The following is a 17016-nucleotide window of genomic DNA, read 5'->3' on the forward strand; positions in this document are numbered from 1 at the left end:
GATTACTTATTCTGAATATTTCATGTAGATGAAGTCATAGAGCATGTGACCATTTTGTCTCTCTTCTTTTAGTTAGCATAGTGTATTTGAGGTTCATCCACATTGTTATCATGTATCAGTATTTTATTTTATTTTTTTTAAACACTGGGGATTGAACCCAGGGGTGTTCTACAACTGAGTCACCTCCCAGCCCTTTTAATTTTATTTTGAGATATAATCTAGCTAAATTGCCCAAGCTGGCCTTGAATTTGTGATCCTCCTACCTCAGCCTCCTGAGTCGCTGGAATTACAGACATGCACCATCATGCCTAGCTATTTTATTTTATTTTTTCCCGGCCTCTGGATTTTATTTGTACAAACAGCACAGGAGAACACCCCTCCCTGTAGACAGGGGCTCAGGGGTCACACCAATCCGTCTGTCCTCACCTTCGCAGAGGCTTTTACTATGGAGTCTTCATAGGGACCTTTGCACCCTTGGGGGCCTGGGCACTTTTTGGAGCAGGAGCTGGAATGGAGCTAGAGCTTATAGTGGAGCTGGAGTTGCAGCCTGGGTCTTGGCTTGGGCTTGGGTTTTGGCCTTTGGCTGGCAGAGCCTGAGATCCCTGGCCATGTGGGCATGAGCATGCTTCCTGAGCTTGGGATGGGTAAGCAAGGCAAGGCGGTCAAACTTGCGCTTAGCCTCCTTAGGGTTTAGAAGGGTCTTCATAGCCTGGCACGTGCACTCATGGCTTGGTGTTATATTCTTGCATCTTTTTCAGGTCCTTGTTGTGCTCTTTGGCAAAACACATATTTCTCAGGAACTTGGGATCTACCTCTTTAAGAGATTCATAATATTGTGATTGGGGTTTCTTGATGCTATTTCTGTGCTGTGTTCAGGATTAGTTGTTGTGGTATGGTTCTTGGACTTGGCCATGTTGGCATTGTAAGCCTCTGCTCCCAGAGCAGTTGAAACATGAAGAAGAAGAATTTATTCTTTTTTCTTGACTGAATATTATTCCATTGTATGTATATACTACAACTAGTTTATTCATCTATTGATAAATATCTGGGCTGTTTCTACCCTTGGCTATCATGAATAGTGGTGCTATGAACATCTGTTGCATATCAAACTGTTCTCAATATCTAGTCAATATGGTTCAAATATACAGTTTTTGACGAGGACTTTTATAAATACGTTTGGAAGCAGTTAACTGTCTTCCCAAACTGGATTTAATAAAAGCCCCTATACTGTCATCAAATCTCTGACTTCTTTTATTTCTTTGTTCCTGGTTTTACTACCCAGTAAATCAAGAAAGTATATAGGGCATCTGCTAATCCTTGCTGTTACTGTAAACATAAAAGTATAAAACTAAAATCTCACATAGTCTTTATAGTCAATATCATATTCGGTCATATAAACAAGAAGCTATTAACATCAGATAGAGAAAAGACCGTGTTTAACAAAATGTTTCCAACTGATCAATTACAGAAATGAAGTAGGGTGAAAGTGCCAGGCCATTGCTATTCAGATCATCTAGGATAACTAGGATGTGTATATTTTTATTCTTTAAAGGGCAACTTGTGGAAATCACTTTTTCAGCCTATAATAATTTAATATTAACTGGTTTTAAACTTCATTTTCTATTTTTCTGTCCAGCAGCCAAATTACAAAATCACTAAAACTGATGGTGTAATTTTAGATACAGCTGAACAGATACTTCATGCCAACTCCTAGTTCTCAATATCCAGAACATTTGTGGTTTCTTTCCAGTTTCTCTGCTTAACAGCCTAGATGATACATGTACTGCTTTCATCCTTAGATTCATTGGCTCAGTGTAAATTTGTAAGAACTACGTGATTGGCAAAAATCCTTACATTAGTGCACTGGCGTTCTCTCTTTCGCCAGCATTCTCTCCCCGTCTCTCTCTCTCTCTCTTTCTTTCCTAGACTCTTAATCAACCTATAGATTCTGGCTTGTTATTGTCCACCAATTTAGAACTATTTTGAATATATCTAAATAAGTTCTAACTTATATAAGAAAATTTCAAGGGCTGGGGATGTGGCTCACGAGGTAGCGCGCTCGCCTGGCATGCGTGCGGCCTGGGTTCGATCCTCAGCACCACATACAAACAAGGATGTTGTGTCCACCAAAATTCCTCTCTCTCTCTCTCTCTCTCTCTCTCTCTCTCTCTCTCTCTCACTCTTTCTTAAAAAAATTTCAAGCTAGCAAGAAAATATTGCCTCTGTACATTTGCAAAACATTTACTAAAACATTTACTTTTCTAAAACAGTGGACTTTATTATTTCTAGTGTGTTACTGTATTGTGTGAATTTTCTCCAATCATAAGTGTGTGCTTGATACTTAAACAAAGGGCTACAGCTGACACTCAATTCACTCAGGGAAAAAATGGTGAAATTTGTTCTTTGAATTGAGTTCACTGAAGACTTTGAATCAGATAGAAAGAAATTGAATGATTATCTAGGTATTAAGTAGACTCTGACTGCAAATATCACGTTTATAGTAAATTACTGGCATACAAAGCTTTCCGTGATAATAGTTCTTGTAAGAAATCATGCTTTAAATGTAATTTTTAATGTTTAGTTAACCACTTTAAAATCATTAGGGAATATCAAAAATTGAAAATCATCATAATATCTCTTATATATCAAACAATTATCAAGGAAAGTAAAGTATTTCACATTTTATCTATTTTTCAAGGTTGGATTTTCATATTTGGTTTGTTTTAAAAATGAAACACTAATATTTTAACTGATACAAATCTCCATAGTTCTTTACTTTCCAAACATTTTTCTTATCTTTTACTCACATAGGTGAACTGTATAGAAAATATAACTGCTATTATCTACATATGGGTTAGGTACCTTAAGGACATGCTGCTCTAAGGGTAGTTTAAGGTCAGCTTTATGATCAGACAAGTTTGTTAGAAACGCAGTCTCAGCCTCCACCCTAACCTATTGAATCAGAATCTGCAGTAAGAAAGATGAAGTGCTTTGCTCTGGGATTTTTTAGTGGTAAATCTGGGGCTAGATATCAGGTATTCTTTTGATCTGCAGGTCAGAAGCCTGTCTTCTCCCTATCCTAAATTATAATGAACAAGTAACATAAGTTTGAGAGAATGCCCTAGATTTTTCTTCCAGAGAGAATCAATTTGTTGCTTCCATTGTGTCGATATTAGTCATCAATTATATCAAACTATAAAACCTGTCAGATCCAGGAAAAAAAGGCATGACTGCAGAGGGATTTGAAAGGGGCTTAGGAGGACCATCTGTTTTCTTTGTCAGATTTTCAGCATCAATTTTTATTAGCACTGAGAAATATATAACTAACTTTATTTTCCTTAACATATAAATAGCTGTTTGTTAAGTAACTACCAGGAATCAAACACTAAACCAGACGTAGAAAAGGAATAAAATATGGTCTAACTTACCAGACTGCTATCCTTAAAATACTCAAAGTCTAGCTTTTTCTTTCCCCCACAGACAGGTTAGAGCTTTTTATAAAGATAATGCTTCCTTTCCTAGTTCCTGATTGCCAGAAATAAACCATTAATGAGACCCACCTTTCTGGAAAAAAAATAATAATCTTCCCTTTTGGCTTACCAAAATGCTTTTATATAAGATTTTATCTCAAGAAGTTTTCTTTTTAGGGGCTTAGATTGTAGCTCAGTGGTGGAGCACTTGCTTCAAACGTATGAGGACTGGGTTCGATCCTTAGCACCACATAGAAATAAATAAAAGGTCCATCGACAATAGAAAAAAATTAAAAAAATATTTTTAGTTGTAGATGGACACAATACATTTATTTATTTATTTATTTATTTTTATATGGTGCTGAGGATCAAAACCAGTGCCCCAAACATGCTAGGCAAGTACTCCACCACAACCCAGCCCTTAAAACTGTTTTTTTTTTTTTTAAAGAAGGTTTCTCTAAAATGTAAATAGAAAAAGAGCAGAGCAAGGTTAATATAACAATGAAGATGGTTTGGTTTGCTAGGGTTTATCTATTACAAAACAGGGTCTTCTAGAAATAGCTCCAATCCCAGGGGTTTGTAAATGTAGGAAGGGCCATAGTGGAAGAAAGGAAAGGTGAAAGTTTGGGGGACACACCTGGGGACAATAATAAATAAGAAAACATTAAAGTTCTTTAATGCTTTACACTTTTAAAGTGTTTTCCCTTTTTTGTTTCCTATGATGGTGAGATCTCTGGGGAAGGACAGGGGAAGCCAAAAAAAAAAAGGTAGGAAAATTGTCAAAGAGATCTTGATTCTCTAAAAGGTCAGGTACTTGAAGTAACCTTTTTTGGAATTCTGTCTAGCCCTGTCTAGCAGTCTCAGCCTCCACCCTAGACCTATTGAATCAGAATCTGCAGTAAGAATCTCTCTCTTAATTGTCTCAGGACAGTGAAATTCCCTGAGAGACTATCTGCTTTTCCTCAAAAACAAGAATGAATATTTTTAATATTTTTTTGTCATTTTTAACTGTTGTCTATCTCATTTATCCTAGAGAAGTTCTTCCTGAGAAAATGGAATTTTAAATACTAGAATGGGCTACCATATAACCCGTATGTAAAATCATCAATGAGATACTCAAATATAAACCAGCTAAGATCTTTGAGCGATTATACAATGTCTAAAAGAAGGATGACGGGCCAAAAACCGTTTATTACTTTCACTCTGTGACTCACATAGACAAAGACAATGTCTATGTTTAAAATTAGGTTTTAGTGTTGCATTTCTAAACTTTTCAGAATTTCACAAAATTATTTTTTTAAGATTTTTGTGCTTGAAACAGTGGTTTAACTTACAAGAGCTAGAGTGGAAAGATAATAAAACAACAAGCATATTCATACATTCTAAATGATTTCTTAGGCATCAAATTATCAAAAATCAATATTTACTCCTGGGTCTTTTTAGAAATCCAATTATTCTTTGTGTGTGCATCTGTGGTCCTTCATACATTATGATTATAAATTATATTTATGTTCAAAGTGTGAATATTAAATGATGAAAAAGAATGGAATTTTAGTGAATTATATATAAGTAAGAAAAAGAACACTTTTAAACTTCTCCTTCCTTAACGTCCTTTCTTGCTTCAGGTTGTAGGTGCTTTAATTAAATCACTCTGGAGAGTGATTCAAATTAATAAGTTACTATCAAATTACAAAAAAATGCAAATTTAGCAGACTTTGGTCAAGGATGTTTTATATATTTATTGAATAAAGTTGAACTAATTATGAGACTAAATGCAACTGATAGAAAAATATACTTTGTATATATATTGAATCCCTTCCTAGAATTCTCAGAATGTTCTATAATTCATTCATCTTCATTTTTGAATCATATTAATTAAAACAACAATATACTGGTAGTGACTTATTCCTCTTTCCTAAAATTAAACTCAAGGTGATGAACATTAAAAACAACTTTTAAAATATCTAGTATATCATATCTGCTTACATTTTATATTTTGTATTTGATAACATTTGAAGATGGCATGAAATTTAGTGAATGAAAATATTAAAATGGATAAGATAGTTCCATTTTTGTATGAATAAGCAAATATTGAGAATTCTGTTTGGGAATAATGTATAAGCTAATCAATTTATCATTTCCTATATAACTACATAGATATAGACACATAAAGTTTATTTAAAAACTCTTTGCATATGATATTGACATACTGCATTCCCCAACATGAAATTGTAAACATTATTTTTATACATATGCAAAATGTAAATGGATATATAATATATATTTATATGTGAATTCTTCCCCGCAAAACACACATATACACACATATGTGTGTGTGCACACACACACCATTCATTTGCCAAAGTAAAGGGAAATTAATGGGCTCATGAATCCTGGACTGTTTTTCATCATTGTTTGATTTAAGATAGAACTTACTCATTAATAAAGTAAATAAAACAAAATTGTTAATCCAGGGAAGTACTCACTAAGCATAGATCTTCAGTTGATAAGTATATACAAAATTTTCAAGTTAGACAAAATGTTTATAAGGAAGTCTACCACTTTGAATATGTTAATATTTGACTTACTCATAAAATAATTATTTTGTACTACAAAAGAGATTCCAAATAGTGACTGTGTCAATTGAACTTTCTTTGCCTGTTGTGACATTATATATTTGCCTAATATATTTGTGGAAGTAGTTATTTTATACATTCAGACTTTATATTGGGTTAGATTTTTATAAACTAACCATTTACACCACAAAGTGAAAGGGAGATTTAACACATGACCAGGTTTTATTTTTTTTTAATTTGAGGTAATACAAAAAGTACAAATATTTATAATCTCACCATTTAAATTTTACCCTCCCCATCCTCCTCCTCCCACCACTTAGCAGCGCTGCGAAGAACTTACCATTAAGACACAAATTCTTTTCAATTCTCTCTGTTTATAGTTACATCAATCTATCTATCTATCTATTTATACAGTTTTTACAAAGATGGATCAGGCTATTCACACTGATCTGTAGTGTGCTTTTTCTCTAATCTATCTGGACATCCTTCTAATATCATCCTACATAGATTTGATCACTTTCAACAACTGCATTACATTCCAGTATAGGGGTGTATTGCAATCTTATGCAGTCATTCATTCCCCATTGATATTTAAATAGCCTTCAAATAAGATTGTTTTTTGTTTGAGGCTACTTAAAACACTTCCAGGAAACATCATGTAGCTTTAAGTTCTTGTGGTAACATTTCACTAAGATTTCCCCAAAGATGAATTCTTGCTAAGGTCATCATTATAGCATATTGTGAAGTCAAGGGGACAGTTCTTATCCTTAACACACTTTGGACCATCACCATCTCTCTCTCAATGCAATCTCCTCAATTGTGGTCTAGGTACACTTTTCTTGGTAAATTATATTCTGTCTCTGGACAAGTTCATCAATGCCCAAGGCTTCAATTACCATGTATACAGGATGTCATCTATATTTACATCTACACCCCAGATTATTCCTCTAGATATCACAATCATGTGGAGTGTAACACATTTGTTACTACTGAGATTACTTTTGTAATCTAAGATATACTTGTTAGATAGTAAAACAAAATAGGCTCCAAATATGAAAAAGTTTGGTTGAAGGAATTGGGCAAATATATTTAAAACTAAGAGCTTTAAAACCCGTTGGGGCAAACTTGGTCCTAGATGTTTGTAAATTGCCTTAATAGACTCTCTTATAATAAAGTGGCATTCTTACAAAGAAACGGCTCGTTGTCTTTTAAGCAGGGTCCTGAGAGACATGGGGGCTCTGTTTTTGATACCTCAGTCCATAGAAACAAGGCTCTGGGACCATGGGAGATAAAGTAGGAAGAGCCAGCATTATTGGGGACTCGAGCATAAGGCATGCACAGTCAGGGTTGATCACTTATGAGCAGTAAGAAAGAATAAGCAGAGATTTCAGACTCTGGATAAGGAACCTATAGGTACAAGGGCAGCCATAGAATTCCTGGAAACCTAGCTTGTTAATGGAGTTAATATTAAGCCCTTACAGATTTGGTACAAGGGAAGAAGTGGTAGGGCAGTGTATTTGAATTTGCCTAAGGACAAAGACAAATTGTGGACCAAACTATGGAAAACTGGAAAAAGAAGTCGGAGAAAAATGAGGTGGGGGTCACCAATGGCAAGTTGCAGAGATTCATTACAGGCTGCCCATTCAGCCCAAATTACTTAGAAGTTTTCTATCACCTCCACCTTCATTATGTATTATAGCAAGTTTATACCTAATTTGTGCAGGATTTTGTATTTAACACTTTCATGCATTGAAATATTTATAGAAAGGAATGATTTCTTTAAGAATAGTAAGTCTTAGAATGCTAAAATGGGGTGAAATGGGGTCCTGGAGCCCTGAGAGTGTATTAAGTTCGGGTCCTTTTGTTTCCCTGTTGTTTGGAAAGAATTTCATTGTACATTTCCCAGTGCATTGTGTAGGCTGGTTTTCAATGCTTTGTTCAATATGAATTTTTTTTCTTGGAAGAATATTCTTTACTATTAAATAAGTCCTACTGCCAGGAAGTCATAGGCTTCCTACATTTTCCCATTCTGTTTTACTTCATTACTTCATGAGGTGAAGTAATATGGTGATACTAAATAATGATACTCATGATACTAAATACTCATGATACTAAATAATCTCTCAGCATGGCACTTTGAAATAAGCGCTATTGCATTTTGACAAAGCCCTATAAGACTTTTTATTGTGTTCTAGTCCCATATTTTACTTACAAGTTGGCCTGGTTACAATTATTACAACCAATTTGAGTCAGCACAATGCACTTGAATGTTCACTATCTGTTCTGCCTAAATGAATGTTTGTAAATGTAGCACACAGTTAGATTAGATTAAGAAGCCCTGTGAATCTCTTTGGAATCATTGTAAATAAGAAGAAAATTCTATATTTCACATGTTTCTATGCATGTCCAGAAATGAGATAGTTCTAGCAAATTTTGGCCCTTTAAACATGCTAGAAGCAATACAGTAACAATAACAGCAACGGCAACAAAAAAAATCTTTACAATTATAAATCACCAATGGTTTCACTGTCTTGCTTTTGTTCATGAAGATATATATATATATATATATATATATATATATATATATATATATATATAATATTTCTACCATATATTCTATTCTAATGAAACCAACATAATTTTCAGGGTGTTTTAGTATTTTAGTAGCAATGAGGCTATTTCATATATAATAGCTAATTTTTAAAAAGGAAATTAAGGGGCAGTGTCTTCCTATAGGGGAAAAATCAGGTCTCTAAAAATAATAACTCACTTTAAAGCATAAAACCTGATCAGTTACTGAAAAACGCTTGCTGCTGTGTAGGCAATTTAGTTGGTAGGCTATTGCTACCTGCTATGTGTATTTGTGTCCAGATGGCCAAAATGCCTAGCAAATCCTTGAATCACAGATGGTGTTGAGATGCTGATTCTGCATGGGAGATTGTGGGTGGGCACTCACCAGCCCCAGCAGGTAGGCTATGTGAACCCTGCCAAGCCATAGAACCATTACCATCTATGTGTGGGTGGTGATTGATGATGCTGACTTAGGGGAGAACTGGCTATAGAAAAGGCAGCTGAGTAAAAGGACATTTTCCTTCTCACCTCTCAGATAATGTTCCTCAAGTGTGGTCCATGGACCACCTGTACTGGGATCATCTAGCTCTCTGTTAGAACTGCTTAGGGGTCCTGCCTCTGCTTAATCTCTAGAGAAAGGGTTCTGGAGACTACATTTTTAAATAAGCTTCTGGATGATTCTTCTGAACACCCCAGTTAAGAACCATTAATTTGACTTTAATGGAAAGACACTTAAACCTGCAGACACACTGCTTATGTAATTTAAAGTTTGCACAAAGGCTCATCTGTCCATCGTCACAGCTATATGCTGGCCGTAACCAGGTGACTAACCACATAGCTTTCTCTGTTCCCTACTGGTATTTCCCAAATAGTAAATTACCTCATTACTTATATACATTGCAAGCTATAGTAAGTATATAACTGGATTTCCTAGGATAGGTCTAAATTCATGTTATTTCATTCTTTTCAATTAAAATAGATATTTAAGTGAATTAATCTTTATGATTCTTCAGCGAACATATTTTTTATTAAATTGTATATTTGAAAATTTGCATTTACCCCTGCCCTTTCCACATCATTCAAGAAGTATAAGGAGCATTCTATGTGAACTTTCCTATTAATTAAGGTAACACAACTCTTTCTGAGGACCCTTAAGGTCAGAGGAGCCGTCACAGCAACCCCAAAGAAAGAGGAGCTGAGCAGGACAGGTTGCCGTGGTGGACAGCAAAGCCCTGGGAGAGGAGAGAAACCTGAGCTGGACTTCGACAGGCTGGGAGGATATAAATAGCCGGTGGGCAGAGTGACCCAGTGGTGACTGATGGGGGCACAGCCATCTTTAGGAAGAGCCCGGGTCACAGAGATGACACTTCCCTAAAACAAAGCCCTCGCCACAGATAAAACAGTCATTGTAAAAAATTAGCAATGGAGAAAGGCATAAGTAAGAATATTATAACCCAGAACATGGCGGCGGGCGTGGAGAGATCAAGTCTCTGACCTCTTCAGCTGTGCAGGCATAGGGAGTCGTAAACAGTCTAAATGCTGTTTGCTCAGGATCACTAGGCAATGCTGAGCTGACGTGGATCTGGGGCGAACAGTCTGGGCCTCTCAGAACACACACTGAGCCCGGATCGGCTGAATTCAAGCTCCCGTTTGCCTGTTTCCCGCAAACAAACAGCTGTGACTCAGCACTAATCCATCCGGCTGAAACAACTGGTCAGCCCTTCTGATCCTACGGAGGTAAATGCCAATTGAGCCTTCATAGGTAGTGGCCACAGGTTTGAAACGGGGCTTGGGAGAGACAGTAAGGACCCACCCGTTGCACTGGTCACCCGGCAAAGGGAAACGAACTGTCGCCATTTGCAAGAGACACCACCATGGCAGAGAACTGACGTCACCAGACTGCGGCGGAGGAGATAACTTCATTGAAACCTGCGGCTACAGGTGTGTACTTCCCTAGCCTTCCTTCTCCACACATCGGAGAAACCTTAAGGGCCCCTCCCAGCTCTCCCATGAGAGCGATAGCCAGACCTAGGGAATCAGGAGTGGCGTGGGACCCACGGTGCGGAACTCCCAGCTACCGCTCCCACCGGTGCTGACAACTGAGGTCTCTTGCACGAGCTACTGGGGGCGTGGCTACCGGAGGGCAAGTAAAATTCCCTGAGGATTCTCAGCCCCAAGCTCTACAAACTTAGGGTCTGAGGGAATGGCAAACAGGGAGAGTGTGCCCAGGCGTTCATGAAAACAGGGCTGCTAGGAGCAGCAGACCTGGCGTGTAGCCAGTATTGTGGTGAGTGTCACCCGTGAGAGGGGCCTGGCTAGAGGAAAAGTGGGGAAGTGACTAGACACAAGAGGAGGCCCTAGGCACTCAGGATTGGAGACTCGCCCAGTCTGGGAGGAGGAGCTGCTGCACAGTGATTGGTTCCTGCGTATTGACAGGAGAAGCTTGGCCTGGTGGGCACAGCGCCACCTACTGGAAGAGAAGTTAATCAAACTCTAAGACTGCATTTATTAGGTTTTTTTTTTTTTTTGATTTGGGTTGTTTTTTTCATTTTCATTTTTCTTTCTTGTGGTTTTTAAAATTATTTTCAATTTTTTAAATTTTTTTCTTCTAATTTTAATTTTTTTTCTTTTTTTATTTCCTATTTTTTTCTTCTTTTGTCTTTTCATTTCTTTTCAATTATCTTATACTCCCTTCCTTGAATTCTACCTGCTTACTCTCATTCTCTTTAGTGACTTCTTCCCTTCCCTTCTAATACCTTTCCTCCCAAGCATCTAATAAATTTATAAGAGTAAACAGTAACTCAGCAGTCAAACAGAACAAGAAGTAACATGAGCAGCATGAAAAAGCAAGGAAGAAAAGGAGGACAAACAATGAAGGACAGCCTAAATATTCAGGAGGACCTAGAGTCATCAGAAAAATGGTCATATAAAGAACTCAAGGAACACCTTAGACAGATGGAATGGAACCTTAAAGAGGATATGAGACAGCAAATTCAAACAGTGAAAGAACACATTGAAAACGAATTACATAAACAGATAAAAGAAGAAGTTAAGCATCTTTATCAGGAGATAAGGATTATAAAAAAATTAAACAATAATTCTAGAAATGAAGGAAACTATAAACCAAATTAAAAACTCAAATGAGAGTATTACTAACGGAGTGGAGCAAGTAGAAGCCAGAATGTCAGATAATGAAGACAAAATATATCATCTTAAAAAGAGTCTAGCCAACTCAGAAAGGCAGGTAAAAAATCATGAGAAAAACATCCAAGAGTTATGGGATAACATAAAAAAACCCAAACTTAAGAGTCATCGGAATAGAGGAAGGTATAGAGATTCAAACCAAGGGAATGAGTAACCTGCTGAATGAAATAATTACAGAAAACTTTCCAGAGATAAAAAAGGAAACAGATATACAAATTGTAGATGCATACAGGACACCGAGCATAGAAAATCACAGTAGACCAACGCCAAGACACATTGTTATGAAGATATCCAATATACAGAAGAAAGAGAAAATATTAAAAGCTACAAGAGAAAGGAGACAGATTACATTCAGGGGTAAACCAATAAGGTTAACAACGGATTTTTCATCATAGACGCTGAAAGCAAGAAGGTCCTGGAACAATATATTTCAAACACTGAAAGACAATGGATGCCAACCAAGAATTCTGTATCCAGCAAAATTAAGCTTCAGGTATGACAACGAAATAAAAATCTTTCACGATAAACAAAAGTTAAAAGAATTTGCAGCCAGAAAACCAGCATTGCAAAGCATCTTGAGCAAAATACTACAAGAGGAAGAAATGAAAAACAATAACCAAAACCATCAGTGGGAAGTGCCTCGGTAAAGACAAAGGGAGGGGGGAAAGATAATCATGGAGAAACAAACTAAATTAAAAAAAAAAGGATAAATTATCAAACATGGCTGGAAGTACAAACCATATATCAATAGTAACTCTAAATGTTAATGGCTTAAACTCTCCAATAAAGCGACATAGGCTGGTATCATGGATTAAAAAAACAAATCCAACAATATGCTGCCTCCAGGAGAACATCTGATTGGAAAAGACATACACAGGCTGAAGGTGAAAGGATGGGAAAAAATATACCACACACACGGTCCTCATAAGCAATCAGGGGTGGCCATCCTCATATCGAATAAAATCGACTTTAAGACTAAGTTAATCAAAAGGGATAAGGAAGGTCATTATATACTGTTAAAAGGAACCATTCACCAACAAGACATAACAATTATCAATATTTATGCACCAAATAATGGTGCTGCAACATTCATAAAACAAATTCTCCTCAAGTTCAAGAATCAAATAGACCACAACACAATAATTATGGGTGACTTCAACACACCTCTCTCACCATTGGACAGATCCTCCAAACAAAACTTGAATAAAGAAACTATAGAACTCAATACCACAATCAATAACCTAGACTTAACTGACATATATAGAATATATCAACCATCATCCAGTGGATATACTTTTTTCTCAGTAGCACATGGATCCTTCTCAAAAATAGACCATATATTATGCCATAGGGCAACCCTCAGTAAATATAAAGGGGTGGAGATAATACCATGCATTTTATCTGATCATAATGGAATGAAACTGGACATCAATGATAAAAGAAGGAAGGAAAAATCCTACATCACATGGAAAATGAACAATATGTTACTGAATGATCAATGGGTTACAGAAGACATAAAGGAGGAAATAAAAACATTCTTAGAGATAAATGAAAATACAGACACAACATATCGGAATCTATGGGACACAATGAAAGCAGTTTTAAGAGGGAAATTCATCGCCTGGTGGTCATTCCTCAAAAAAAGAAAAAACCAACAAATAAATGAGCCCACACTTCATCTCAAAGCCCTAGAAAAGGAAGAGCAAAACAACAGCAAATGTAGCAGAAGGCAAGAAATAATTAAAATCAGAGCGGAAATCAATGAAATTGAAACAAAAGAAACTATTGAAAAAATTAACAAAACTAAAAGTTGGTTCTTCGAAAAAATAAATAAGATCGACAGACCTTTAGCCATGCTAACGAAGAGAAGAAGAGAGAGAACTCAAATTACTAACATACGGGATGAAAAAGGCAATATCACAACAGATGCTACAGAAATACAGAAGACAATTAGAAATTATTTTGAAAACCTATATTCCAATAAAATAGAAGATAGTGAAGACATCAATAAATTTCTTAAGTCATATGATTTGCCCAGACTGAGTCAGGAGGATACACACAATTTGAACAGACCAATATCAATGGATGAAATTGAAGAAGCCATCAAAAGACTACCAACCAAGAAAAGCCCAGGACCGGATGGGTGTACAGTGGAGTTTTACAAAACCTTTAAAGAAGAATGAATACCAATATTTTTCAAGTTATTTCAGGAAATAGAAAAAGAGGGAGCTCTTCCAAATTCATTCTATGAGGCCAACATCACCCTGATTCCGAAACCAGACAAAGACACCTCAAAGAAAGAAAACTACAGACCAATATCTCTAATGAACCTAGATGCAAAAATCCTCAATAAAATTCTGGCGAATTGAATACAAAAACACATCATAAAAATTGTGCACCATGATCAAGTAGGATTCATCCCTGGGATGCAAGGATGGTTCAATATACGGAAATCAATAAATGTTATTCACTACATCAATAGACTTAAAGATAAGAACCATATGATCATCTCGATAGACGCAGAAAAAGCATTTGACAAAGTACAGCATCCCTTTATGTTCAAAACATTAGAAAAACTAGGGATAACAGGAACTTACCTTGACATTGTAAAAGCTATCTATGCTAAGCCTCAGGCTAGCATCATTCTGAATGGAGAAAAATTGAAGGCATTCCCTCTAAAATCTGGAACAAGACAGGGATGCCCTCTATCATCACTTCTATTCAATGTAGTTCTCGAAACACTGGCCAGAGCAATTAGACAGACGAAAGAAATTAAAGGCATAAAAATAGGAAAAGAAGAACTTAAATTATCACTATTTGCTGGCAACATGATTCTATACCTAGAAGACCCAAAAGGGCCTACAAAGAAACTACTAGAACTAATAAATGAATTCAGCAAAGTGGCAGGTTATAAAATCAACACGCATAAATCAAAGGCATTTCTGTATATCAGCGACAAAACTTCTGAAACGGAAATGAGGAAAAACACTCCATTCACAATATCCTCCACAAAAATAAAATACTTGGGAATCAACCTAACAGAAGAGGTGAAAGATTTATACAATGAAAACTACAGAACCCTAAAGAGAGAAGTAGAAGAAGATCTTAGAAGATGGAAAAATATACCCTGTTCATGGATAGGCAGAACTAACATTATCAAAATGGCGATATTACCAAAAGTTCTCTACAGGTTTAATGCAATGCCAATCAAAATCCCAATGGCATTTCTTGTAGAAATAGATAAAGCAATCATGAAATTCATATGGAAAAATAAAAGACCCAGAATAGCAAAAGCAATTCTAAGCAGGAAGTGTGAATCAGGCAGTATAGCGATACCAGATTTCAAACTATATTACAGAGCAATAGTGACAAAAACAGCATGGTACTGGTACCAAAACAGGCGGGTGGACCAATGGTATAGAATAGAGTACACAAAGGCTAATCCACAAAGCTACAAATATGTTATATTTGATAAAGGAGCTAAAAGCATGCAATGGAGGAAGGATAGCATCTTCAACAAATGGTGTTGGGAAAACTGGAAATCCATATGCAACAAAATGAATCTGAATACCGTTCTCTCGCCATGCACAAAAGTTAACTCATAATGGATCAAGGAGCTTGATATCAAATCAGAGACTCTGCGTCTGATAGAAGAAAAAGTTGGCTCCGATCTACATATTGTGGGGTCGGGCTCCAAATTCCTTAATAGGACACCCATAGCACAAGAGTTAATAACAAGAATCAACAAATGGGACTTACTTAAACTAAAAAGTTTTTTCTCAGCAAGAGAAACAATAAGAGAGGTAAATAGGGAGCCTACATCATGGGAACAGATTTTTACTCCTCACACTTCAGATAGAGCCCTAATATCCAGAGTATACAAAGAACTCAAAAAATTAGACAATAAGACAACAAATAACCCAATCAACAAATGGGCCAAGGACCTGAACAGACACTTCTCAGAGGAGGACATACAATCAATCAACAAGTACATGAAAAAATGCTCACCATCTCTAGCAGTCAGAGAAATGCAAATCAAAACCACCCTAAGATACCATCTCACTCCAGTAAGATTGGCAGCCACTATGAAGTCAAACAACAACAAGTGCTGGCGAGGATGTGGGGAAAAGGGTACACTTGCACATTGCTGGTGGGACTGCAAATTGGTGTGGCCAATTTGGAAAGCAGTTTGGAGATTCCTGGGAAAGCTGGGAATGGAACCACCATTTGACCCAGCTATTGCCCTTCTAGGACTATTCCCTGAAGACCTTAAAAGAGCGTACTACAGGGATACTGCCACATCGATGTTCATAGCAGCACAATTCACAATTGCTAGACTGTGGAACCAACCCAGATGCCCTTCAATAGATGAATGGATAAAAAAAATGTGGCATTTATACACATTGGAGTATTATGCAGCACTAAAAAAGGACAAAATCATGGAATTTGCAGGGAAATGGATGGCACTAGAGCAGATTATGCTTAGTGAAGCTAGCCAATCCCTAAAAAACAAATACCAAATGTCTTCTTTGATATAATGAGAGCAACTATGAACAGAGCAGGGAGGAAGAGCAGGAAGAAAAGATTAACATTAAACAGAGACATGAGATGGGAGGGAAAGGGAGAGAAAAGGGAAATTGCATGGAAATGAAGGGAGACCCTCATTGTTATACAAAATTACAAATAAGAGGTTGTGAGGGGAATGGGAAAATAAAAAGGAGAGAAATGAATTACAGTAGATGGGGTAGAGAGAGAAGATGGGAGGGAAGGGGAGGGGGGATAGTAGAGGATAGGAAAGGTATCAGAATACAACAGTTACTAATAGGGCATTATGTAAAATTGTGGATGTGTAACCGATGTGATTCTGCAATCTGCATTTGGGGTAAAAATTGGGAGTTCATAACCTACTTGAATCTAATGTATGAAATATGATATGTCAAGAGCTTTGTAATGTTGTGAACAACCAATAAAAAAAAAGAATATTATAACCCAGGAAAAAAAGGTAACACAGATAAAATAGTGAAATTCATGGCTTTCAGCTTTTAAGAAGATTTTAAGATATATAATATGGGCAATATTCTAAAAACCAGAGGCGTTTTGAGTTGCATGAAAGTGAATCAAAGAGAAAGAAGTTTGTTTTGTGGATTCTTTTTAATTCTGAAAACTTGCTTTTGAATGTTAAGAGCCAAGTTTGG

At 36.4% G+C, this 17016-nt stretch overlaps 1 long non-coding RNA gene and 1 pseudogene across 2 annotated transcripts in view; one reads left to right on the forward strand and one right to left on the reverse strand.

Annotated features, from left to right (window-relative positions):
• Positions 1-17016, forward strand: part of LOC308630847 — a 499668-nt gene that overhangs the window by 420139 nt on the left and 62513 nt on the right. The window lies entirely within an intron of this gene.
• On the reverse strand, positions 444-913 carry LOC308631084 (large ribosomal subunit protein eL29-like; annotated as a pseudogene). Its single transcript has one exon. The product of its transcript is annotated as a large ribosomal subunit protein eL29-like (transcript).

Source organism: Spermophilus citellus (genome assembly GCF_964194105.1).
Source record: "Spermophilus citellus genome assembly, chromosome: 11".
Lineage (NCBI taxonomy): Eukaryota > Metazoa > Chordata > Mammalia > Rodentia > Sciuridae > Spermophilus > Spermophilus citellus.